A 27,621-nucleotide genomic window follows, 5' to 3' on the forward strand; every position below is an offset into this window, starting at 1 on the left:
GTTTTTCAGATGAAATAGTTCTCTCTCCCTTTTTCTCTCTCAACTTTCAGAAAAAAGTTGCCTTGGGGTGGCAATAAGAAGAATTAAATTGAAATTGGAAGGGGGGAAATAGTCGTTTATCTCTTGTATGAAGGCAATGGAAGCAGCGACAGAGCAGGGCCGAGATGAAAATGGACACAAAAGCCCATTTCTCTACAGATCAGGCGGGGGGTAGGCAATGGATTGTAGTATGAGGTTTGGGGGATTGTAACAACTTTCTGAGCCCTTATTGTCCGTCTCCAGAGCTGTTATTCATTTGTTCAAAATGTGCCTGAATGTGTTCCCTGGAGAGCTTGAGCAATCATAGAAAAGGTGGACCAAAAAATGGACAAAAGGACTCCAGCCTAGTTTTGACACCATCTTCCCAGTCGCACATTCTAGGAACATGTAAATTGTCTGTTGGAATTGTGTCTTTGTCCAGAAAATATACAGTGGTACCTTGAGTTAAGTACTTAATTCGTTCCGGAGGTCCGTACTTAACCTGAAACTGTTCTTAACCTGAAGCACCACTTTAGCTAATGGGGCCTCCTGCTGCTGCCACGCCGCTGGAGCACAATTTCTGTTCTCATCCTGAAGCAAAGTTCTTAACCTGAAGCACTGTTTCTGGGTTAGCGGAGTCTGTAACCTGAAGCGTATATAACCCAAGGTACCACTGTAGTGAGTGTTGAAACTAAGCAGGACTGTTCTAGAAAGCTTCCTGAGTGGAAGCTTCAGCTTATTTGAAATAAAAGCAGGATATAATTGTGAAAAATAAATATATGTGCATCTGCTTTCAGTACACAGGTGATCACCGTGCAGTAGAGGAGACAGTTATGGGATTTGTTTGGGGGATGCCAGGACTTCCCTACTCATTCGGATAAATGGTTCGCAAGCTTGGCATGTAACCTTCCTTGAGTCCTTGGGATAAAGCAGTCAGGGTCAAAATATGATGCAAACATTTATTCCGTTGTGGGGTTGTGGTTAGTGTCAGGCCAGGGTTGAGGAGACTTAAGTCTCCCATCCCCATTGTGCTGTGGCGCCTAGCAAATGTCACCACATTGTGAGAGGAAGATGGGAGAATAATGTATATCATCACATTGAGCTCTTTGAAGTCAAGGTGGCATATTTGAATGGTGTAGTTCTGTATGAAGAAGCTGTTCTTCAAATAGATATACGAATAGTACTGATTCCAGCAGTGATAGCATAGAATCATAGAGTTGGAAGAGACCACAAGGAGCATCGAGTCCAACCCCCTGCCAAGCAGGAAACACCATCAGACCACTCCTGACATATGGTTGTCAAGCCTCTGCTTAAAGACCTCCAAAGAAGGAGACTCCACCACACTCCCTGGCAGCAAATTCCACTGTCAAACAGCTCTTACTGTCAGGAAGTTCTTCCTAATGTTTAGGTGGAATCTTCTTTCTTGTAGTTTGGATCCATTGCTCCGTGTCCGCTTCTCTGGAGCAGCAGAAAACAACCTTTCTCCCTCCTCTATGTGACATCCTTTTATATATTTGAACATGGCTATCATATCACCCCTCAACCTCCTCTTCTCCAGGCTAAACATGCCCAGCTCCCTTAGCCGTTCCTCATAAGGCATCGTTTCCAGGCCTTTGACCATTTTGGTTGCCCTCCTCTGGACACGTTCCAGTTTGTCAGTGTCCTTCTTGAACTGTGGTGCCCAGAACTGGACACAGTACTCCAGGCGAGGTCTGACCAGAGCAGAATACAGTGGCACTATTACTTCCCTTGATCTAGATGCTATACTCCTATTGATGCAGCCCAGAATTGCATTGGCTTTTTTAGCTGCCACGTCACACTGTTGGCTCATGTCAAGTTTGTGGTCAACCAAGACTCCTAGATCCTTTTCACATGTACTGCTCTCAAGCCAGGTGTCACCCATCTTGTATTTGTGCCTCTAATATTTTTTTTGCCCAAGTGCAATACTTTACATTTCTCCCTGTTAAAATTCATCTTGTTTATTTTTGCCCAGTTCTCTAATCTGCCAAGGTCGTTTTGAAGTGTGATCCTGTCCTCTGGGGTGTTAGCCACCCCTCCCAGGTATGCAGAGAAACACAACCTCATCCACTTCTATTTTCTTTCTATCCTGACTCATTCTCTTCCTTCAAGTATGCATTCCATCACACAAGGGCGCATACAACAGAATGCTAATTTGTTTGTGTTTCTGGATGGTTGTTAAGTATGCTGCCCTAACTTTGTTTTCTCCAGGGATTTTTAGGGTTCGCTTCAGCTCTGCTTCCAATCTTCCGTCTAATATTTGCATATTAATAGGCAATTGAAAAACATTATGTGATTCTTTTACAGTGATGAATATATTATAAAATCAAATTACCTTTAGGGGTAATTATGCCAAGGTATATAATCTAGGGAGAAAAACAATCACTGGTGTTTAATATTTCACATAAAGTTAGGTATGAGGCCTTCTGCATTTATATAGGTTGTTCTGTTACAGCCGACAGAATGATTTAATTTTAGAGCAACATAGTGAATTAAATGCTTTAGAGGTATATGTATGTGTTAAAAGTGATGTAGCTTCAGTATTTTAAATAGTAAGATGCCAGGCAGCAATATTTTCTGCTATCAGGATAAGACTTTTCTATTTGGCCCCCATTCATTTCAAAACTTTATCCAATATTTAGGTTAGAAAAATAGAGGCTTTTAGATTTTTCAAACCTGTGTCAAGCCAATTCACGTGTTGTTTCTTCCACTATAACAGTTAATTGCAATCTTGAGGAAAGCATACGATGGGTAAAGTTTGAAACAGGAATGCCTGCCCCCCTAAATGATTGATAAGCTAAAACACATAAAGATTGACCTCTGGCATTAAATACATTTTATTATGCTTCTCTCTTAAGTGTCTTCCTCCCACCCCACCCCTCCTAAGCAGGCGAACTGATTTGGGGGAACTATCTCCTGAAACTGCCACCTCTGTAAAATTGTGCATGCTTTCTCCACGGGGCAGACCCTAGAACTGGACTAAAGTGAAACCCTAGCCATGGTTTGTTGCTTTAACCCTGGTTTGAAGACACCAAATTTACAGTGAAACTATGATTTAGCTTGCAGAGGTAAACTCTGCCCCTAGAGGTAGAGATACACTAGCAAGACCTGTGTGGCTCCTTGTCAGCACAGGTGTTGACCTTGCCTAAGTCATGGTTTGGTTACTTCCAGGACTGCCGTGTTGTCTGCTTTGTAACTCTGTTCCGTTGCTCTAGTTATGCACCAGCCTTTCCCAACCTTGACTCCCCAGATACTGCTGTATTTACAAACCCCACCATCCTCAGTCAGCAGTCCCCAATAGTCATGGACGATGCAGAATGAAGTTTCAGCAACCATCTGGGGACCCAAAGCTAGGAAAGACTGCACTAGGCCTTCCTAACCATAGCTGTCAACTTACAGATTTGAAAATAAGGGGCCAGCAGCCTCAAAAATAAGGGATCAGCAGCCAAAATAAGGGATCAACAATTACTTTGATAAAATACATATTTTGTTGCGAGCAATTGGCTTTAGATACCTATTAGGTCCATATATTACCACATAGCATATATTCAACACAAAAAAGCAACAATTTGTTGTTGACAAAGGACAGCTGGACATAGAAAGGGCCCCATTACCTTCAGTAGCGTATTTAAGGGACATCATCAATAAGGGACGGCAGCGGGACATGGCGCTGGGATAAGGGACTGTCCCGCCAAATAAGGGACGCTTGACAGCTATGTTCCTAACAGTGCTCTGAACATAAGTAAGATGCAAGCATTTATTGTTGTTGTTGACTGAAATAGTTGGTTTTCCCCCTTCTTCTTTTGGATCAAGTCATACAGTACTCTCAAATATTAGTAAATTTGTGCTGGGGTTTGCAATGGGACATCTGTTACCAAGAAAATTGGAGTTCAGTGACATTCCATATACAATAGTTGCTGTGCTTTGTTCAGTTGTAGGAAAAAATGCTTCCTTGTAATACTGAGGGACAAAATAGATTGCCGCCGCCCCAGTCCCTTGCCTTCCGTTCCTATATCCGACCACACATATAAATCAAGCACTGTAAGAGTTTCATTCGTACTGTATTGCTATGAAATCTCGTAGAGCTGATTTGGCCTATGCTTTATGGATTTCCAGTAACAAGGTAGCAGAACCTTCTCCTTTTACCACCTTTTACTGTGCTTCCAGCTCAGTAATGGATTTTTATTAGAGTCTCCTCTGACTTCTCCCAAGCTCGATCTACTCTGGGCAGATTTATTGCTGTTTACATTCTGGGCGATGTGGTTTAAGGACTATGTATTTAATTTTGAGATGATGCATGAACAGAAAGTGCCAGCCTATTTCAGATACGGGAGAATCAATTCTGTGTGCCAATAAATTTAAATATTGATGTAGGAAGCATCCTGCTTATCATTCAGAATGATGTGGTATCTTTTTAATTATAGCCTCTTTGCTTTGTCAGTGCCAAAATTAGCATTTGTAAGGTCAAGCCGAGAAGATGTGCCAGTTAAGCCTGATTTTCCCTGTTTTTTCTTTAGTCTCTGTTGTACAACACGTAATCTACTTTTTGGAGAACTGCTAGAAAATCAAAAGTTTAATTTTTGGGAGTGGGATCCAAAATGTTTTGCAGCTCCTTATCCAGAACAAAGCTGACTTTGGGTGCGTCTTTCCTTAAAAAAGACACATGTATCAAAAATAAAAGCATATATATTACGCATAAGGCCACATTTCTGTAAACTAAAATACATTAATACTAGGCCTAATATTACCCCATATATGGGGTTTAACTATTCAAACTGGGGCATGTGCTTCTCTTATGCAAGCATACAGACATTGCCATATGGCAAACTTCTTTTGAAAGTCAAAGGACTTCCAAAAGCACTTTGGGATGCTGATGTTCAATGAAGATACTCTTTAAGAAATCATTCTGGGCATGCCTAAGCTTCAGATAGCATCATGGTATGGTCTGAAAGCTTTATAAGACCACCATCTTGCTACAGCTAAGCAGGACTGGGTGTGGTCAGTGCCTAGAATGGTGACCTCCCAAAAGACACAGAGAGACTACCTTGGCTTCTATGATGGAAGAATGTCAGGATATAAATGTGAGAAAATAAATAAAATGGGGAAAGTCGCTCTGGATCCTGGCCTTTATATCTGTCAAATACATTAGATCAACTGGGATGCGGGTGGCACTGTGGGTTAAACCGCAGAGCCTAGGACTTGCCGATCAGAAGGTCGGCGGTTCGACAGGGTGAGCTCCCGTTGCTCAGTCCCTGCTCCTGCCAACCTAGCAGTTCAAAAGCACATCAAAGTGCAAGTAGGTAAATAGGTACCGCTCCAGCGGGAAGGTAAACGGCATTTCCGTGCGCTGCTCTGGTTCACCAGAAGCGGCTTAGTCATGCTGGCGACATGACCCGGAAGCTGTACGCCGGCTCCCTCGGCCAATAAAGCGAGATAAGCACCGCAACCCCAGAGTCGTCCGCGACTGGACCTAATGATCAGGAGTCCTTTACCTTTTTATGATGGTGTTTCTGACACTACGCTGCATTTCATCACCCACCAACCCCAGCTGAGGGTTCTTGGCTGTCAGTGTGACTTGTCAGATTGCACTGAGATAGGAATGCCATTTATACACAGTAGAATAGAATTTACTGGCCCATAATGGACCAGGTGCATAGCCTGGAAGTCATTTTGGACATTTACTGGCCCATAATGGACCAGGTGCATAGCTGTCCATGGATGCTCAGGTCAATTCTGTCTCCAGGGCAGCTCTCTACCAGCTTCACCTGGTACGCTGGCTGAGACTCTACCTGCCTGCCACTGTCTTGCCAGAGTGGTACATGCTCTGGTTGTCTCCTGCCTGGACTACTGTGATGTGCTCTATGAAGGTGACTTGGACACGACAACTAATGTGGCAGCTACACTGGTGACTGGAAGTGGCTGGCAGGACTGTTTCATGCCAGTCTTAAAGGATGTACACTGGCTCCCAGTACGGTTCCAAGCACAATTTGAAGGTTGCTGACCTTTAAAGCCCTAAACAGCCTCAGCCCTGTCTACCTGAAGGAGCATTTTCACCCCCATTGTTCAGCTCAGACACTGAAGTCCACCTCTGAGGGCCTTTTGGTGGTTCCCTCACTGTGATAAGTGAGGTTGCAGGGAACCAGGCAGAGGGCCTTCTTAGTAGTGGCTCCCAACCTGTGGAACGCCCTCCCATCAGATGTCAAGGAAATAAGTATCTGACTTTTAGAAGACATCTGAAGACTGTGTTCAATGTTTTCATTTGTTGGAAGCCACGCAGAGTGGCTGGGGCAACCCAGTCAGATGAGCATCATCATCATCATCATCATTATTATTATTATTATTATTATTATTTCATGTGTTATTTCCAAAAGGCATAGTTCTTCAATGCAATAGTTTGATACTATTCTTATTTTTGGAACCATTTGTTAACCACCTGATTTGTTTCTTGTCTGGAAGACACTCAGTAACAACTCTCATGTGTTATCCATTCATTCCATATTTTCCCTTTTATAAATCAGATTTACCAATTGTCAAATGACTAAAGAAAGCATATAATTGTCTGGGGGGATGTTAAGAGTAGCCTGTAGTTGTAGAACATCATCAGTGCTTTGAGGGGGCTCAAAAAAGTTGGGCATAGTTCCCCCATTGTGCCGTGGGGAAAGTTCCAGAAGGACAACGTGAAGGCACGGCAGCAGCAGAGGGGATTATTGCGGCTGCAGCGTTTATACATCTCAGCCTTAAGACATACAGGTTTCTAGATCTTTAGGAAGAATTCTTAAGAGAAGAGTTTATTAAAAACTGATGGAGTTGATTCTTTTGGAGTAAAAGTAGCTGAGTTGTACCAAATTGAAATTCTAGAGCTAAGGCATCACTTTTGTGACAGTATGAACCTATAAATATATCATTTCATCTTGACTGGTGAAATGTTCAATAATCCTGTCATTCAGGAAAGCTGCTTCTAAAATATGTGGAAATGTTTCAAGCAGCTTCAGTCATTTGAAGAGTAACATTCCACATGCTTTATCATTGATGAAGGAAATTTAGAGAAGGTTGAGAAGCTTAATCCTATGCTGAAAGCTCTATGGATTTTTCATAGAAAAATACAGATGCCCTTCCCTCAGCTGCATTTTCTCTCTCCCAGCTTTTCTGCAAAATGACTTACAAAGAGGCTTGCAAGCCTATTTTGTTTTGAAATCGCGCCTAGGCTGTTGGCTTGGGGCGTTGATTTCTGCACACCATCATAGCTTTGCGAGGAATCAAAGTGGATTTGAGAAGGTATTCCAGATTGATGGAAAGGAAAGGGGAAGAGGCTTTTGATAGGAGAAGTACAAATTTGATTAACCTGTGCTGTTACAGAAATCAGTCATGTGAAAAAGTCAGAGCTGGAATGCTAAATCACATACTCTGCAGCCGGAAACTAGAAGAACGATCCCTGCCGTTCCCCCAAATTAACTGTTATTTTCCTGATGCCAGGTTCTTTCAGAGTAAAGCAAGTTTATAGGACAAATCTGTTTTTATCCCTCCCAGCTTGAGCTATGAATTCCGTCCTATTAATGAGGTAGTAACTCCGTGTATCACCTATACCAGAGAAGACTAAATAGCTCTCCTAACCCAGGATACTTCCTCTTTCAAGGGGGAAAGGATTGAATAGTCCCCCTCATCCAGTAAACTGCATCTGTAAAAAATATATGTGGCTATATCACCCTGCAGGAAAAGGAGAATCTGTGCTGCTTAAGATTTTGGAATTCTTATTATCATAGTTTAGAGTGCAATGCAATTGGGGAATAGCCACAGAAAATAGATATATGTCTCCCATGTGAGTAATTAATAAAAGATCTGAAGCACGGGGCTAAGATCCTAGACCCAAAACACAGGGCTAAACATTCTAGCAAGAGAGAACCCTCAGCAGAGTTTAAAATCAGAAAATCATGCAGCACAATGCAACATGGGAATAATAGGCTGTTAGACCTTTAAAATATCACATTTTAGTCCACTTACAGCTTCTCCTCTCTACATCCTTTGCAATGACCAGACCACACGTATTTTAAATGCTTTACTTACTAACTCCAAAGGTTGCATTCATGCGTTATTCTCTGCAGCAGGAAGTAAACACAGGCAGAAATCTTGTGATACAAAATATAGTGAAATAGCTCTTAGCATGTGGCCTGAACTTGCTTGCAGTAAATGAGCTCAGGCACGTCCTATCTTGGTGAGTTCATATGGTGAAAGATAGGGAGCAAAGGAGGAAACTTAACTTCCTTCCAGGTGAGGGGTGTGACTTAGCTGAGTCCAGGAATACAGTTTCTGTGGTCTTAACCCCTTCATACATTAAATTTACTAGTTATATTTGACTGCAGTTTCCCATAACCATTACATCGAAAGTTTCCTCACCCCCTACAAGTGGCTGCCAGTGAGGTAAACCAAGGAAACTCACAACACAGTGAACAATGTCATGTATTTTACACTTTTATATTTTGCAATGTCAGGAAGAGATGCAGAGCAAAAGCCAGGCCGCTCCTGTAATGTCAGGTTTTGACAATACACTTTCTCTCACTGTTATCTCTAGTTCTTCTTTAGTGACTGTCAGATTTGCCAACTTAGGAGTGACAGGTCTGAAAGACCTAATGCTACTGAGAAATTCTTGAAATTATTTATATGTATAGCACTTCACAGGTTAAAGTTAGTTGCAGATATCTGTTTTCAAGGAGCGCACAGTCTAAAGTTACGCAGGAGGGGGAAGACCAGTGTTAGCAAGAAAAGGCCAGTTGTAAACAAGCAATCTCAAAACTGACCAGCTCTTTTGAGTTGACTTCTAGCATGGAGGACAGTGGTTGAATCTATACACATATTTAAAAAAACATGCTATGAAAATGCTTTTTAAAAAAGTTTTGAAAAATATATTGAATTTGCCATAGCTCACTGTCGCCATCTAATGTCACATTTGTATATTGCACTTTACAACTAACATAAAACGTTTTCTTTGCAGCTGTATAGCTGAGTCAAGTGTTTCTGTGGCATAGCTGTTCCTGGTTACATTTAAAGGCAGCCTAGTAGAATGTGGGACATCAGCATCACCACCTGCAGTGCATGGCAAATATGATTTGGAAAGCCACCACCTTGTTGCCTCTTCCATATGATGCACCTCAACCACTAATGGGAGACTTCCATGTTGGCTATTTTTGTTTGTTCTCTCTCTTTCTTATATAGACCCGGTTCAGTTTAGATAAACTTTATTCGCATTAGCCAACGGCCATAGCAACATAAAACAAGCAATACAGTGGTGCCTCGCAAGACGAAATTAATTCGTTCTGCGAGTTTTTTCGTCTTGTGAATTTTTTTGTCTTGCGAAGCACCGCTGTGTATTGACGGTTTCCCATAGGAATGCATTGGCGGTTTTAAAAAAAAGGCGCAAGACGTTTCGTCTTGCGAAGCAAGCCCACAGGGAAATCCGTCTTGTGAAGCAACTCAGAAAACGAAAAACTCTTTCGTCTTGCGAGTTTTTCGTCTTGCGAGGCATTCGTCTTGCGAGGTACCACTGTATATACAATTAAAAAGACAACAATGGGTAAAAAGGACAATCAGATGACCAAGATTATCGTTCAGATAGGGACCCTTTATCTCATTGCACCCTCAATAAACCTAGCAACCTTTGCTGTTGTCTGATCATTTTGATCTGGCAGTTCAGTTTATTTTCTGACATTAGGCCGGACATTTGAGACATGACGGGGAACTGTGACTTAGTGCAAACCAGAAACTAAGCCCCAAAGAGGTGTCAGGGTTGAGACGAGGAGGCAGTGCTGCTGGCTTCATCAGTTATGAAGTCTCATTGGGGGCCAGGCAAGCTCGTATCTTCGGAGTTTAGTTTCTGGCTAGTATTAAGTCAAATCCCTCCTGTTTCTGAACCAGGGAACTTGGGCTTTGTCAGTTAATATGCCAGGACCTTGAGAACATTCTAATTTAGGTTTGAATGTTACAAAACCTCTAGAATCCATCGCTGGGTATTATTTTAATAACTCACTGAAGTGGCAGAAAGAAATCTTGCCTGTTGTTCAGTAATATCGCTATGTTAATGCAGTTGAAGCCTCTGAATTATACAAAAGCAGAGATCAGAGTTTCATAGTGCTAAATATATTTCTTCCTGTTTGGTTTTGCACGTTATTTCCCCCAATTATTTCTTCTGGGATTACCAGCTCGCTGCTTGCTCTTAAATTTGCTGGATGCATCTTATTATGTCTGAAGGAACAACAGGCATGCAGGGAGTCTCTTGTTGATCTATTAAAAGCATGCCTGGAGTTACTAAATCAGGACAGACCTGAAATATGCAGAACCTTTACTGTATTTTCAGTGGAATACATATTTAACCAGTTTAGTCTTGACAATTTTTATCTTAAATTGCAGCATGCTGCTTAGTGTTAAATTACGGGAATGACATTTAAGAAAAAAGCAGAAGGGATGAAAGTAAAAAGGATGTAATACCCATACTGCTTGGTTTACATAATTGTCTGCTCCAGACAAGAAGCTGTACAATTATATAACAATGTTTGCTCTGAAAACAGAAAATGCACCAGAGGTTTGTAGTCAAAGATTTGGCAGGTTGCTTCTAATCAATATGTGAAATTTAGCCCCCTAACAGCATGGAGCACTGTTTATTCCTAAGCTTTGCGTGATCTCAGTTTCCCTTCCACTTCGCTCACAACACCTGCACTGAGTGCCAGGCTAGATATTATAAGAGCTCATGAATGTAAAGCCGTTCGTGTGGGAACGGTTAGGGAGGCACTTGCAGTGTTCAAGGAGAATATTTTTAACCATTGCTTGCAGTTATGAAGCAATAAGTGAATGGAAAAGGCAGAATTGTGGGGTCCATTTGTAAGGGGGAGCCCAGGTAGCACAGCCAGGAGAGAGAGAGTGTGTGTGCACACGCACACACGCTGAAAGGTTGTATGCTGTGTAAGAGAGTAAAGATGTAGCAGCATCCCCAGCCACTTATATTTTGGCCATGACCAATGCTGGCATATAGCCCTTTCACCAGGCATAGGCAAACTCAGCCCTCCAGATGTTTTGAGACTACAATTCCCATCATCCCTGACGACTGGCCCTGTTAGCTAGGGATGATGGGAGTTGTAGTCCCAAAACATCTGGAGGGCTGAGTTTCCCTGTGCCTGCCTTTGACAGATGGCCATCAGCAAATGTAGCCTGAGGACCAAAAAGGTTAGCCGCTCCTGCCTTAAACAAGTTTTGTGAGCCATAACATTGGTGGCAGAGTCTTTCTTTTCAGTATTTGCGGCCGAATAGTTTAACAGTTGTGAAATACTAACTGATGGTTTTCATTTTGTGATATTTATATTTGTATTTGTATTAAGCTATGCATTAATACAATTAATACACCCACGCGGGTGGCGCTGTGGGTAAAACCTCAGCGCCTAGGACTTGCCGATCGCATGGTCGGCGGTTCGAATCCCTGCGACGGGGTGAGCTCCCGTCGTTCGGTCCCAGCTCCTGCCCACCTAGCAGTTCGAAAGCACCCTCGGGTGAAAGTAGATAAATAGGGACCGCTTACCAGCGGGAAGGTAAACGGCGTTTCCGTGTGCTGCTCTGGTGCCGGTGCGCCAGAGCAGCTTCGTCACGCTGGCCACGTGACCCGGAAGTGTCTGCGGACAGCGCTGGCTCCCGGCCTCTAGAGTGAGATGAGCGCACAACCCTAGAGTCTGTCAAGACTGGCCGTACGGGCAGGGGTACCTTTACCTTTTACCTATGCATTTACTGGGAAATAGTAAGAGTCCATCAGATTTGGATCCAAATGTGTCCTCCTGTTAATGAGAGGAGCTCTTCTTCCAGAGGAGGGACTTTGATGATCCTATGGAGGTTTTTGCAAATGGAAGTGACATTGATGTTTGCCATGCCACCGCCTACACTATTCCAGAAGGGTCTCCTAACCCCCCTGGAGCAGATTTTTGGGTGGCATGGAAAGAAAGCAGAACCCAAGAGCCAAGAACACCCCAGTCTCTGGATTCCAGTCTTTACATAGCGCTTAGGGCAGAATGCTGCCTGGTTGTGGTCTGAAGGAAGAATCTCACCCAGATTCCACAACTTCTGACATTGGGGGGTGATCATATATGATGGATGAGAGGTGAAGCATTTTCCATTCTCCGAAAGAGGAAATCCTCCTTTCAGGAAAATGTCTAAAAAGATTAACTTGACATACACATCTGAAGGCTGAAATCACCTGGGTGTAATGGTGTTTTAATGTAGAATACATTTTTCCCCCTGCAATCCTCTTGGCAAAGTTTTCCTCTTGATAAATGAGGTCTCCACGAACCTCAAGCTGATGGCTACGTATTGACAAATTACCCCCATTAGCGCTTGTATTTTTTCTTTCTCAAGACCTTGTATAAGCGCAATCAAGGTCGCAGAACTTTTCCCCGATCTTCTTTCTGCGTTTTGTTCACTCCCTTCCTTTTGACCCCAAACTCCTGCACCTTAACCAAATGGCAATGGTGATAAGTAATAATGACGATGATGATAATCCAAGTTTGCATATGTGCATGTAAATCATCTTTAAGTGGTTTCCTTGTGCTTGTTTGTGTTATGCAGAGAAAGTGTGGACTTCAAAATTGTGAACAGCCTGTCGGTGACATGCAGGTAACAGAATTGGGATTGATTTAAATAGTGCAGGACCTATGAGGAATCCACCCCAAAACATTTTTTGCATGGTGCCAGATGTGATGTTTGAAATCCCCGTACTGATCCTAGTGGTGTGTGTCAGCACTTTATTTCCTCTTAGGGCCTTCACTGTACTTTGAATTCTGCATGTAACTAGGACAGTCCTTATGCACTGCAAACACCCAGTTGCTAAAGCCGTTTTCAGGCACCAAAACATAGAGAGGGTAGCATTTAAATCAAGTTTCAGGAAGCAGTTACTACTTTTTGCTGGAAGTGCTCCTGGATTTGTTTAACCTGCTCTGAACTTGGCCTCATTCAGGGTGACAGTGTTGATCTACAAGCTTTATTTAGGTTCCTGGTTTCTGTTGGCTTGCTGACCTCTTTTTAAGACTGCTTGAATAGTTGGGAGCAGGTCATGGATGAAAGAATTTGCTTGCATTTGCAATGAGAGCAGTGTGTGGCACTATAAGGGGCCTCGCTGCCACTGTGCCAAAAACTTCAGTGTACCTGAGTACATTGATTTATTAATAAGTAGAAGCAATGAAGCAGATGGATCTGTGCCAGAATGATATTACAAATTAACAGATACATCCATAAAAGAAGAAGGGAACGGGGGAAGGAAAGCAAATACAGGTATAAGTTGTATAATGACCTGCTGGGAATGGCTACGATTAAGGGCTCATCCACACTTATATTTTGCCCCACGTTTTCTAGGCACAGGTCCACGCTTTCCCAGTCCATGTCTGAACGCTTTGATTTTTGCTTCGCCACTTTCCCCAGGAAAAGCTGCTCTTTAATGCTGAATCGGAACAAATGGCAATTAGGGTTTTCCATGGATTGCTGAGACCATTTAAGAGCTGCTTCTTCTTCTTCTTCTTCTTCTTCTTCTTCTTCCTCCTCCTCCTCCTCCTCCTCCTCCTCCTCCTCCTCCTCCTCCTCAAAAAGCACTCAGACACAGACCAGGAAAGCACACACCTGTGACTGAAAAGTGCAGAAGAAGATGAGTGTGGGTGAGCCATAAGGCAGCTATCAGAGGGGGAAAGCCAAGTGGCCATTTGCACCATCCAGGCCACTAGAGATGGATTCAGTGCCTCGCCTGTCCCTCTGATGCCTACCTGGAAACTCTGATGCCTACCTAGTTTCTCTTGTTAGAGAAACTAAGGCACAATTGAGTGCCATTAAAATTGTGCACAGTGTGTTTTTATTCTATGAAATGGTTTCCTGGCAATATTCTTATGTCTATCCGGACAAAGTGTAGTCCAGAGCTCTTGTTTATAAGGCTAAATAATTGGAGGGAAATACAAACCCTTTGTAGCTGTGCTAATTCTGGCTCCTGAGCAAATAATTTCTTTTCAAAGGAAAAGTTTAAATGAGGGATACCGCAGTACTGGAATAGTTGCCTTTTGGGAAGCAGATTATGTTGTCTTTGCAAGCTCTTTTCCTTTCCTTTGAGGATTTTGTGCATGCTGAAGTGGAAGAAGCAAAAAGATATAGGACGCAATTTGTGCAAAAGCAGTTGCAGTGACTGACCAGGACAGAGATCTTGGGGCTGTGGTGGTTTGCTCAGTGCAAATGTTGAGCCAGTGTGCATGCAGCTTGTGTAGAAAAAAACCAAAACCCAGCATCCTTGTTATGGAAAGGAATTGAAACACCCATCATCTTAATGTCTTTGTAAGAATCTGTGGTGTGGATACGCTTTTAATACTATGCACATAGTTCTGGTTGCTGCACACGAGAAAGAATATTGCAGAGCTGGAAGAGGTTCAGAAAAGGGCTTCGAAAATGATCAGGGAGATGAAACAACTGCCTGAAACAACTGGCCTATGGGGGAAAGTTACAAGATTTGGGGCCTTTTGGTTTTAGAAAAATGGGGAGTTGGAATGCACACAAGGTGTATAAAATTATGCATGTTGTGCAGCAAGTGGCTAAGGAGAATTTTTCCTTCCTTCCATATAATAGTAGAAGCCAGGGTTGCCTAATCAATCTGAATGTTGGGAAACTGAGGACAGACAAAAGGACATACTGTTGTAGATTTGGGGGTTCCCCTAGAAATTAATTGACGCTTTTGAATTATGGTGCTGGAGGAGACTCTTGAGAGTCCCATGGACTGCAAGAAAATCAAACGCATCCATTCTTAAGGAAATCAGCCCTGAGTGCTCACTGGAAGGACAGATCATGAAGCTGAGGCTCCAATACTTTGGCCACCTCATGAGAAGAGAAGACTCCCTGGAAAAGACCCTGATATTGGGAAAGATGGAGGGCACAAGGAGAAGGGGACGACAGAGGACGAGATGGTTAGACAGTGTTCTCGAAGCTACAAACATGAATCTGACCAAACTGCGGGTGGCAGTGGAAGACAGGAGTGCCTGGCGTGCTCTGGTCCATGGGATCACGAAGAGTCGGACACAACTGAACGACTAAACAACAACAACAACAACAAGGGTTTTGATTATTTGAAGCATTGAATGGAAGGTTGGAGGCCAAGTGGAAAAGTATAGGCCAAACTTCCTTCCAAGCGCCTCACCTGCAATAGAGGCATGAACGTGACAAAATGGCCCATCTAAGAGGAATCTGGGGCCTGGGCAGACAGAGGGTGCCATGGCAATGGGAAGTGTGTTTGAGGGACAGGAAAAGAAAGTCTTTAGAGCAGGTTGTACTGGGAAGAAGGGAAGAAGCAGCCACATAGCCACGAGTGCCTAGGGGTTGGGTAGGCAGCTGGAGATAGTTTTGTACTCCACAGCCACACATCCCTTTTGCTCTTAAAACCAGACTCCTACTTATGTAGTTGGTGTAGGTCTGTGTTTAAACATATGGGAGAGCAGAATAGCCTCCCTCATCCTTAGTTTGGGTGTGATCTTCTGTTAGAGAAGAAAGCACACACCTTTCTTTTCTGTAGTGAAGACTGACTCACTGATGAATGATTCATCAGCAACACAAAAATCATGCCCAGAAAAATACATCCTAATGGAATGTTCTATAGTGACTCATACGAAGCAGGGATCAGTTAATAGGCTTTTTAAAGGCTAGAATCCTCTTGGTACAAACGATGGCGATCCATCACTTTGACTGTATCTTACATATTCCCATTATACATGGATCTTTCCACAATAAAACAAAAAGATTAGTCTCCAAAAATATATTGGTGTACGTTGCTGTTGCTCTCAAGTCACGGGAATGGTTAACATTCGTTTGTTCTCCATAATTATTTTGCTATGCAAATATTTGTCTTCAGCAGCTGTTCTCCTAATGCAAAAATAAAATCAAGTAACTCTGTAATTATGGGTTAGTTAGTTATTGGCTTTGATACGTTTGGGAGGTTTCCCCACCTTTGAATCTGACATCATTTAGATAATGATGCACAATGTTGAGGCCACCAGGTTCTTGAATGTAAGCTGTCACCATCCAAATATTTGACATGAATGAATGAAATTTGCCAAACTTCCTGAAAAGTGTATTTTAGTGTATTTTTCATCGTTGTTGGAAGCCGCCCAGAGTGGCTGGGGAAACCCAGCCAGATGGGCGGGGTACAAATAATAAATTATTATTATTATTATTATTATTATTATTATTATTATTATTGGGGGGGGTTTCATATAAAGTGAAAACCCACTTGAATTAATAACAATTCTTTTTTTAAAAAAAATATTCAAAATTATAACAAGACATATTATCCAAAAACATATCATCCTTGTCCCCCCCCCCATTTTTCCTTCCTTCCCCCCTCCCACACAACCCCCACCCCCACCCCACCCCCTGACTTCCCTCAGTTCCAGTCTTTGGTTTCTCTAAGAATGCTGCTTTCTGCATGTTACAAAGTTGTATAGATCCTCAGACTATTTAGCTGATTATTATCAATAAAAAGTTTGTGAATGTTTATTCAAAAGCTGCCAAGGAGTCCAGTTCGCTTTGTTGCGTCTTCAGATACTTTGTAAAGGGTTCCCATTCATCCTTAAAGTCACAGTTATCCTTATCCCGTAGCTTATATGTCAGTTTTGCCAGTTCTGCATAGTCCATCAATTTTTCTTGCCATGATTCTTCAGTCTTCCATCCTTGTGCTACCAGAACTCTCGCGGCCGTTGTCGCATACATAAAGATGTTTTTCAACTTTTTTAGCAGGTCTGAACTAATAATAATTCTAGTCTATGATACTGCTGCTGCTAATCAGAGCCAGCCCAAGATGTTTTGTTGTGTGAGATGAAGAACTGGGTGGTCCTCCCAATCTCTCACAGGCAGTTGCATCTTTCTTCAATCCAGGCAATGGGATAGTACATCTCAAGGACAGTAGGCTCCCTTAGGCAATACTGGGCAAGCCGCATGGTACCCACAGCTGTGTCTTTGAAACCTCAGTGTTGTGCCCAACCAGCAGCGTGGGCAGTCTGAGGTGGGGCTTCATAGAATCATAGAGTTGGAAGAGACCACAAGGGCCATCGAGTCCAACCCCCTGCCAAGCAGGAAACACCGTCAGAGCACTCCTGACATATGGTTGTCAAGCCTCTGCTGAAAGACCTCCAAAGAAGGAGACTCCACCACACTCCTTGGCAGCAAATTCCACTGTCAAACAGCTCTTACTGTCAGGAAGTTCTTCCTAATGTTGAGGTGGAATCTTCTTTCTTGTAGTTTGGATCCATTGCTCCGTGTCCGCTTGTCTGGAGCAGCAGAAAACAACCTTTCTCCCCCCTCTATGTGACATCCTTTTATATATTTGAACATGGCTATCATATCACCCCTTAACCTCCTCTTCTCCAGGCTAAACATGCCCAGCTCCCTTAGCCGTTCCTCATAAGGCATCGTTTCGAGGCCTTTGACCATTTTGGTTCACTCTGCTTGAAGATAGGGCAAGTCCCATGACAAACTATTGAACAAGTCTCATAACGGAAAATATATCATCAAGAGAGGGAACCCAAGGCAGACACAGAAAGAAGAGGATAACTGCATACACCATGTGTGCTTCTTTACATGTGTGCAAGTGCCTGGGTATAATGCACATCAGTGAGGTTAAAACATTTTGAATCCAGAGAGGTGTTTCCTTCTTGCAAAGACAAACTCTTGACCTGTGCCAGTTTGGCATGGCAGGTAATATGGGAAACATGTAAAGGGATTTGTTTTCCCATTACAAATATTTCTGTTTTACTGTAAAGTCTTCTGAAGCAGAAATAACCATCTTTATGCAATCGAGAAAAATGGCAAGCTGGCCAAAAAAAAAAAGGGGTGTCGTATAAGTTAACAACACAGGATATCTGTAATATGATTTTTTGTTTTGTTTTAGGCAGCAACAGAACTCAGCTGTTCTGAATTCCAGTTATTTGCCCTTCTAGTATGACCCATCCTTCTTCATTCATGAATGATGAATGAGGGCATTTAAAAGGAAGTGCTTTCTGTCACAATGTACAGTAGTTGCATTGCAGGGCAGTTGCGAGTTTCTTGGAATACTGATGAGGCCTTTGCAATGTTCAGCTGGGACGCTTCATCTTAAAAAGCACTATATAGCCTTCCAATATATTTAAATCTTTAAACTATGTACAATTTACTTGATTACTGTATGGAGAGCAAAGTGAAGTTGGAGAGGAAACAAATGAATAGCTCTGATAACAGTTGATTTTTGTTACCAAACCAATCATTTTCCACAATTTGTCTTGTGGCAATGTTTCTGTGCCAAAAAGACACTGCATTCACTGTGAAACATATATCACAGTCACATTTGCAGTAGGCTGAAGTTCTTTGGTCATTCACCAAAACCTTTGAACGGTGCCATTTATTAAGTGAAACAACAGACAGTATCATTACCTGCTACACACGTATCTTGAAAAGGAACCTTTCTTAAATATCAGGGTAGTGAAAAATATGTAGTAATGGCCAGTTGCGTTGATACGTTATTAATTTTTCCCAGACTAGCTATCCTGAGTTGCCTCATCAACTCAGATCGGATACTTATTGAAGACAGTTGATTCTATTTTCTTTTATCAGTGGTTGAAGATGTGACTTTCAGCTGCTGCTTCACTTGAGCACTGAGCTAGCACAAGTGGTTCCATCTATGTTGTTTTAAAATTGTTGTCGATTCCTACTACATTTAACATTCAGAACAGGAATGGCAATAGGATCCTTCAAGGAATACAGTTTTGACTTAAGATATCCTTAGCGCAGGAAACAATACTATTACAGTGGAGCACACTACAGCTCTTATGGTGTAATAAGTCTCCATCACTGTGATGAATTCAGCACAGATAGTTCTTTCTTATTGTTTGCCTCCTGACTGAGAAATTAGCCGCACCTGCACATTTTCAGTGTCTGAAAATGTTAATGAAAACTACCTCCCTCTTTCAGCTCAGCTCTAGTAGTAATTAGAGTTAATGGTTGCATATGTTCATATTATGAAGGTTTGGCGAACTGTTCAAATTGATCAGCTATAGTTTGAAATTGGTCAACAAACCAGAATCAGAAAACATGGTTTGAAATAGATTTGCCAACTATGATTTGTACTAGCTGTTGTTTAATGCAGGTGATATCTGTGATTGTATGACCATTGCTAGATCCACTGCATGTGAGTGCTGAAAAGTCAAAAAGCAGAAGCAGACATGTAGCACAAAACTCTTATTTTGCTGATTGTTTGGAAGTGCAATCCATGTCTCCAAAACAATAGAAACCATGATCTGGGAGCAAGTTTTTATATATGCTTTGAAGTTTCAAACAAAGATGAAACTTTCAGAAAAGGTATTGTCTTCACCAAAATCCAAAACCCGAAGGGTTATCCCCCTAATCCACAAAGCTCCCTTGTAGCATTGAAGGGCCCTGAACTGAATTTCATGTATCATGTGTTAATTCAAAGGCTCAGATTCTTTGATTAGGATATTTGAGGGGTAGGGAGGTTTGTTACTGTGGTATTCTGAGTTAGCAAGTAAAAGCAACATGGCAATCTAGCTAATATAATTCTTTTGTAAGTGTGACATTGATTTCATCTGAATTGTACTAATTAGTGGCAGAAAGAGGTATAAAACTCTAAATGTGTGAAGCTCAACAAAGGCATCAGCAAAGATATTCATGCACTGAGAATGCCCTTAAGGAATCTGTAATTTAAAAGCTGCTTTGGCACTTCAGCCTTTGCCTGTTTGGTTAATTTGATGTGATGAGTTAAAATAATTTATCCTCCTATGCTTAACTAATTGTTTGCAGACTTTGTTGAAGGTGTAAACTTTAGTGTGCTAAGCATTCTAAATTCTATGTTGGTCTAGAGCAGAGGTGAGGAAACCTGGACTCCAACTCCCATCATCCACAGCCAGCATGACCAGTCGTCAAGGAGGATGGGAGTTGTAGTCCAGCAACATCTGAAGATCATCAAGTTTCCCACTCTGTGATTGGGAAGATCACAGGATTGCAGGCAAACAGTATGGAGGGTTAGGTTATAAGTCATTTGATCATATTTGTATTTCCCAACTGTTCTTCTTTGTGATTACTGTTAATGGCAGATTAAATACTCTTTGTAGGAAACAATAGTAATTTTCAAAGAGCAGTTTTCTCCTGTGCTTTTTAGTTGATTGAATTTATAAGGAACTATTTAATAAACGTATATATTAATAGGTGTATATTTTGTCTGCTGTTAGGCTTTCCTTAAAAGCATGGAATCTGGTCTCTCCTGTGGAATTTAGTTAACCTTGAGAATCTCAACTCTCACTTTGAAGATGCCATATTCCTAGACATAATGGGATGGCAGAAAACACTGTATGATGGAGTGGAAACAAAAGCACTGGGACATTCATAAGGTCTATAGGGTCCATCATTGTGCCCCATGTCCATTTTTGGGACTTATGATATTGGTTCAGTCACGATAGTACTGGAGGAAGCAAAATATCTCCAGTGACACAAAGGCATCAAGAGACAAAGAAGAAGCATATGGAATCCAGGCCAATTCTTTTCTAGCATTACACCTGTAGATCTTATGCAATATGACCAACATAAAGTAATCCTTATATTAGCAAAGCGGGAGGCTTATTTTAGATAACACAATTTGTTCAGAATGAATATATCAGAATTTTCATGTTTCTGCTCAAGGGCAGTTATCAGGCTCTCAACGTGTTATGAAACCTGCAATGCTCAGCCTATTCTGCATTTAATCTTTTTTTCCAGTTGACAATAATGTGAAGCAGAATATATACAACATTAAGAACCTTTTTACAATTTAGCAAAAGAGGATGGCAAGAACACTTGGAATCTAGCTAGAACCAGCTTCCTGCCATTGTACTGATAATATAATATATGTGATAGACCTATATGTACTTCTGAAACATCTCACAATATCAGAGGAATTTTCTGCATTGTGATTCACAGTTTCCTCATGAATGCAGCTTGGAGAGTCATCCTTAATAACATAACTAGGTTGTCAGATTTTTAGAATTAAACGTGTGGTGGATTTCCCCAAGCCAAACTCAGTATCATTTGCCATGTGGGCTTTTAATTATGCCTACACATGCACACACTTCTCATTTCCTTGTCAAGGAAATAATTGTTTAGATTATATCCAGAGGTAGTTCAGTCAATTCTGCCAGTTCATGTGCAGTGTGGATATATCATCGAAAATGAAGTTCAGTTGCGTTCTCAAGGAATTTGCCCTTGGGCAAGAGATTTTGTACAGCTAACCCTCTCTCAGGAGTCTCCTAGGCAAGAACAGGTTTATAGTAACAGCTAGGCTCCGGTTGATAGCCAAGTGCCTTGGCTATCAAGGACATATTGATTTAATGAGTCCCTTGGGCAATCTTGGGCAACCCTTTCCTCAGGCATCTATTTTGGAAGCTATGTGGACCAGCTGATGAGCTGGGCTGCAGAATTACTGCAGATGTTCCAGCACAATAATGACTTGGTGCCTGAACAAACTGTAGACTTGTTTTGGGACCATCTCTGACTTTTCAGCATCGTTTCACATAGTACTTTGCTCAGGTAAATATGTAGTTTAAGAACAAGATTGTACAAGTCCAGCCCAAACCTGAGTCCCTCCACTGTTTGCTTGTGAGATGGTCAAATTTTCATACAAGCCTCCAGGTAGTCTCTGTCCCACAAAATCAAAGTGTTTTGGACTTACCCAATTAGGCTCAATATGCATAGGTCCCAATGGAAAGGCTTTTGACCTTCCAAGCCACACAAAGCCCAATAGTCATATAATGTTGCCTGCTAGGTTCTTAACAACCCTTCTGTTTTGTTCATCACATTAGCAAAAACAGCTGATTTACCAAGGCCCTAACAAGCTGGTGGCATTGAGTTGATAGGCTGCATTTTTTGTTTAGCGGATAAAGAATTGTACAGGCCTAATCTGAGGCCTGATATGTAACTTTTTGTTGACATGAGCTTTACATCCTGTTTACTGATGTCTAAGCAAATATCTCTCTTGAGTAGCAAAATTTTGGTCTTCAAGCAAGTTTCACTCTTCAGATATTCCTCAAGCATTTGGGAAGACACCCAATTGCTCTTTCAGGACTGAAGCTGATGTAAAATTGGCATGCACATAGCAACTCAAAAGAGGCTCTTAAGACACCAGGCATAAGATCTGTGACAATAACAAATAGCACATGGAGCTGCCAGCAGGACAATTTTACATCGCAAAATCATCTCCTGTTCTTTGCCTCATACCCATTCCGTCTCCATGAATGAGGTTTGCAGTAAGCGATGCCAGTTAAATACAGTGGGGCTGCAGGGTAATAAGATCCCAGCTAACTTCAGGTGAATTTTTTGGCACCTGGCAATACTCGTTTCTAATAAATTCCCTTTTAGATCATAACCTTGAATAATTCAAGGCAGCATATGTGCCTGAGAACTGTCTCCTTCTTGGCTTGGTTTGCCACCTTCCCCATCTGCTCCTTTGTTTTCCTGCTTTCAGTTTTCTCGCTGCTGCTCACTTGCAAAATCATTCTTGTCAATTACTGTTGTTTCTGCTGGATATTTGAAAGAACGGTCTTGGCTGTTCTCGACAATCATTGTTTAACGTGCATCTTATGTGAAGACTGAAAGGGGATGAATAAAGAAGGCAAGGAATGAGGAGGGATTATGTTATATAGGGCCAGCCTACCATTTCTGTACCCTTGCAATCTTAAGCTATATTTTGACTTGGATGGCGCTTTTAGATAGAGATGCTACTGGTATCAGATTTTTGTGGGGACTATTAACATTTTATCACCTGAGGGCAAACTAAAGTAGGTCCCACCTGAATTCCTTCCCTGTGGCTTTGTACAGAACCAGCCATGGGCCTCAAGTGTTCAGAATGCGGTAGGCAAACTCAGTTTCCTGCCAGTAACAATATGGAAATGAGATAACAGAACCGAACAGCAATGGACCATTTGCATTCAAGCATTTGGCTTGGGGAAGTCACAAGCAGTTGCAGGCCTGCTGTAGATTTGCTTGCGCCCTACATTGTGTGGAAACAGAAGGGTTTCAGAGGTTTTCCTCCCCTACCAGTGATTAATTCAGGTAGAAAGAGAGGCTGAGCCCCATCACTATGAGCCTTTGCAGACTTTGACCTTGCCTTTTCATATTACAGTGGTACCTCGGGTTAAGTACTTAATTCGTTCCACAGGTCCATTCTTAACCTGAAAGCACCACTTTAGCTAACGGAGGCCTCCTGCTGCTGGAGCATGATTTCTGTTCTCATCCTGAAGCAAAGTTCTTAACCTGAGGTACTATTTCTGGGTTAGCGGAGTCTGTAACCTGAAGCGTATGTAACCTGAAGCCTATGTTACCCAAGGTACCACTGTACTATTATTTTGGCAATCTCCTTCAAAGGGGTGTATGATTGAAGATTATGTTTTGACAAAAAAAAAAAAGTACAGGTAAAGGACCCTGACAGTTAAGTCCAGTCGCAGACAACTCTGGGGTTGCAGCGCTCATCTCACTTTACTGGCCAAGGGAGCCGGTGTTTGTCTAGAGTTTTTCCAGGTCATGTGGCCAGCATGACTAAGCTGCATCTGGCGCAACGGAGCACCAAAATCAGAGCAGCGCACGGAAGCGCTGTTTACCTTCCCGCCGGAGCGGTACCTATTTACCGTATTTTTCGCTCGATAACACGCACCCAGCCATAACACGCATGTAGTTTTTAGAGGAGGAAAACAAGAAAAAAAAAATATTCTAAATGAAATAGTGAATGTATGATTTTTGTGGTTCATGCTGTGGCCACAGACATGTGATCTGACGGTGAGTTTGGGGTAGCCCAATGCAAAAATCCTGAGGATCCATGTGGATCCATGTTTGTAACCACGTTTTTGCACCACTGCAGCCCCAGGCAACAGTGGGTGCGTAATTTTTTTGGTGCAAACTGTAGCCATGGACATGCTATGTGATCTGATGGTGAATTTGGGGTGACCTGGTGCAAAAATCCTGAGGATCCATGTGGATCTGTGCTTTGTAACCACGTTTTAAGTGGGGAGGGAAGGAAAAGCACTCAAGGGACAAGGAGCACGCGTGGAGCAGGCTCTGCTTCTCTCCCTCCTCCCCCCCCCCCCTTAGCGAGCTGAAAACCTTTGCTGGAGGGAGAGAGAGCCTGCTTGCTTTAAAGGAGCCTAAAGCAAGCACGGAGGAGGGAAGCATTCGCTCTGTAACACGCACAGACATTTCCCCTTACTTTCTAGGAGGAAAAAAACGTGTGTTATGGAGCGAAAACTATGGTATCTACTTGCACTGCGTGCTTTCAAACTGCTAGGTTGGCAGGAGCTGGGACCGAGCAACAGCAGCTCACCCCATCGCGGGGATTAAAACTGTCGACCTTCTGATCGGCAAGCCCAAGAGGCTCAGTGGTTTAGACCACAGCCCCACCCCTGTATGTTTTGACAAAATATGCTACAAATACCTTGGGAAGTGGATAGCCTCAGTCTGGACCTATTTACTAATTCATCTCCAATTATTATTTTTTTAAAAGAACACTTGGGTGTTGTGTGTGGTGACCCACAAGGAGAATATTTGCCTCACAGTTCTTAGGTTGCCAGTTCAAGATTTGCTGTGGATTTGAGTTCTGGATACTGTGCCATTCCTGAATCCAGATAGCCATTCCCCATGGCTAACTATGCGTGCACAATACATGTAGAGGGGCTAAGGGCTCACTGGTAGAGCAGCTGTTTGCGTGCAAGAATCCTAGATTCAATTTCTGGCATCACCAGGTGTTAGGCTGGGAAAGACACCTGCCTGATACACCTGAGAGCTCCTGCCAGATCAGGGTAGGCAGCAGCGCTATGCAAGATGAACCATTAGTCTGACTTATAATAATAAATAATAATAATAATAATTTATTATTTGTACTCCGCCCATCTGGCTGGGTTTCCCCACTCTGGGCGGTTTCCAACAAAGATGAAAAATACACTAAAATGTCACATATTAAAAACTTCCCTGAACAGGGCTGCCTTCAGATGTCTTCTGAATGTCAGGTAGTTGTTTATCGCTTTGACATCTGATGGGAGGGCGTTCCACAGCGCGGGCGCCACTACCAAGAAGGCCCTCTGCCTGGTTCCCTGTAACTTGGCCTCTCGCAGTGAGGGAACCGCCAGAAGGCCCTCGGCGCCGGACCTCAGTGTCTGGACTGGATGATGGGGGTGGAGACGCTCCTTCAGATATACTGGACCGAGGCCGTTTAGGGCTTTAAAGGTCAGCACCAACACTTTGAATTGTGCTCAGAAACGTACTGGGAGCCAATGTGGGTCTTTCAAGACCGGTGTTATATGGTCTCAGCGGCCGCTCCCAGTCACCAGTCTAGCTGCCGCATTCTGGATTAGTTGTAGTTTCCGGGTCACCTTCAAAGGTAGCCCCACGTAGACTTGGTCCTGGCCAGCCAGTATTGTCTTAGGCCAAATTCCCTATGGGTAATAATGGCAAAGTATACCTTGTACAGATTGGGTACAACAACCTGGTCAGTTTAACCAGTGGCCTTTTTCTGCATGTCTCCTTCTGTCTTTACTAAACCAAGCATGCAGATGAGCTGGCAGGCATTGGTTGGGCTTGGGCTGCTGTCACAATCATTACTGTGACTTGAGTGAAACCATGACAACGCCAGTTGCTGGCTTGCTAGGCAGTTGGGTCAATATGAAGGTCAGCCGTGTCATGTAAAAGAGGTTGATCTCCAAAGACAGTGTGAGTGGATCAGACAGTAGGAGGACAGGTTTAAGGCTATGTGTGTAGACCAGAACTGTAGTTTCTGTGAACCACTCTGGATAATGTTTTAGGCTACACTGCACCTTTTCAAATTTCATTGGGACCTTGCTGGCAATTGTCACTTCTCTGATACCTATATGATATGAGAGAGGGGGGAATCCTAGACATTCGTTCTTTGCTTAGTCTTGAAACTAGATGGTGTTTTTTTTTTCCTTAAAGAGATCAAGGTACCTAGGAAACAAGCCACATGTGTGAAGAGTTGACGCTCTCCTGCTTTATACAGGAAGCACCCGCAGTAGGGTGTTTCTAAAGACTGTTCAGAAGAAAACATTGTTAGCTCAGATTTTACCCAAGTAGCTTGTTGGCCTATTTTAGGTATTGTGTATATCTCTGAATTTTTGTTTGCAGTTCATTTCGATTTTATATATATATTAATACTTGATTTTTCATGTTTATAACATTTTAGTGTTGTAATTATATTCTCTAAGCCACTTCAGGACCCTTGGTTGGGAAGCAGTCTATAAATAGTTTTAATCAGTAAAGTTGGGATGGAGCGGGTGCTGGAGGAAACCCCAAAATACATTTGCTGGTACCAGCCAGTCCCTCTTATTTTTCCTTCATAAAATGCTCAAAATATTACTTATTCTTGATTCACAGCTAACAAAAAAGAAGCTTTTCATGAATAAAATTTGGTCAGTATGTTTCTAGCTCACGTGTTCTTATCAAAGTTATAAGGGTTATTGACTTTTATTTTAAGTTAACATTTTGTTCCAGTGTAGTAAAAATGACCACATTAAAAACTCAGGTCATAACAATGCCTCAGTGACCGTTTCTGGCTTCAAACAATGTCATTTTGAAGTATGTGGGGAAATCTTGCTTCAGGATTACTGCTATATGGAACTGTCTTTGTAGATTGATAATAGCATCCACTTCCACTAAATTCAGCAAGATTTTAATATAGAGACATGTCTAAAAGCTGCATAAAAGCAGTTGTAGTAGTAAGAATTTTCATAGTGTTCATGCCACTCTCGCTTTCCTTGCCATTGCTTCAGACCTCCTCCTGTTAATGCATAAAATTCCTCAGGGTACCTTTTGTTATATTTTTATCCTACCAAGATTTGCTTTACATATTATTTCAGCTGAAGCCCAAGACTTTATAGAATCCTTATGACATCGGTGAAATGCGAGACAATAGCAGTTTTTACACTTTGGTAGCAATTATAATGATACACTGCGACATCAGAAGGCTTCTTGTATGCCTCAACCGCATTGAAATAGTTTCCCTCGATTTCTGCACAGCCTTAGGATCTACAGTACCATACTGAATACAGCCCACCACCCTGAAATCTGCCCCTGGCTGAAGGCTATAGGCTTCTCTAACTCAGGAACCAAAAGAAATACATGCTTTGAAATACTGTATGAATAACTGCTCAGAGAACGAGCTGATTTGATAGGAAACGATAACTGACTATTCTTAGGAAATTCCATCCTAATTAGGGTTCCCCCCACCCCTAGCTACTAAGTGGCTTAAGGCAAAGCATGAAAAAACAACAACAAGAAAATAAAAAGCATAGGTAGTCAGGTTGGCTCGTAAGAAAACTCAGAAAGCTCATCACAAGGTCTACTTTTATAAGTCCAACCAAAACATCACAACATGGTGAGCAAGGTTTTGAGAAAGCAAGGAGGAGGAAGAAAAAAGAAAAACATGGCTTCATGTTAAAGCCATACTTTCTGCCTTGGTTTCAGTTTCAAGATGGTGAATGGGAAGAGGGTTAATAGACTAGTCACTCCTGGCTGCTATGCACGTTTCATGAT

At 42.3% G+C, this 27,621-nt stretch overlaps 2 protein-coding genes across 10 annotated transcripts in view; both read left to right on the top strand.

Moving 5' to 3' along the window:
* The window catches only part of LOC310661335 (uncharacterized protein), a gene marked incomplete at its 3' end in the record, with an annotated part of 330,664 nt that overhangs the window by 242,115 nt on the left and 60,928 nt on the right, over positions 1-27,621 (top strand). The gene's annotated exons all lie outside the window — the stretch shown is intronic.
* ELMO1 (engulfment and cell motility 1) overlaps positions 1-27,621 on the top strand; it is a 314,930-nt gene that overhangs the window by 176,233 nt on the left and 111,076 nt on the right. Inside the window, exon 1 of one of the 9 annotated variants that reach the window (XM_083407051.1) lies at positions 25,674-25,785. The exons of 7 other annotated variants lie outside the window; for them this stretch is intronic. The gene's annotated coding sequence lies outside the window, so the exon portion shown is untranslated. Of the gene's footprint in view, positions 1-25,673; positions 25,802-27,621 lie in introns of those variants that run through there. One more of the 9 variants, XM_083407053.1, reaches the window with a different exon arrangement.

Source organism: Podarcis tiliguerta (assembly GCF_965153285.1).
Source record: "Podarcis tiliguerta genome assembly, chromosome: 12".
Lineage (NCBI taxonomy): Eukaryota > Metazoa > Chordata > Lepidosauria > Squamata > Lacertidae > Podarcis > Podarcis tiliguerta.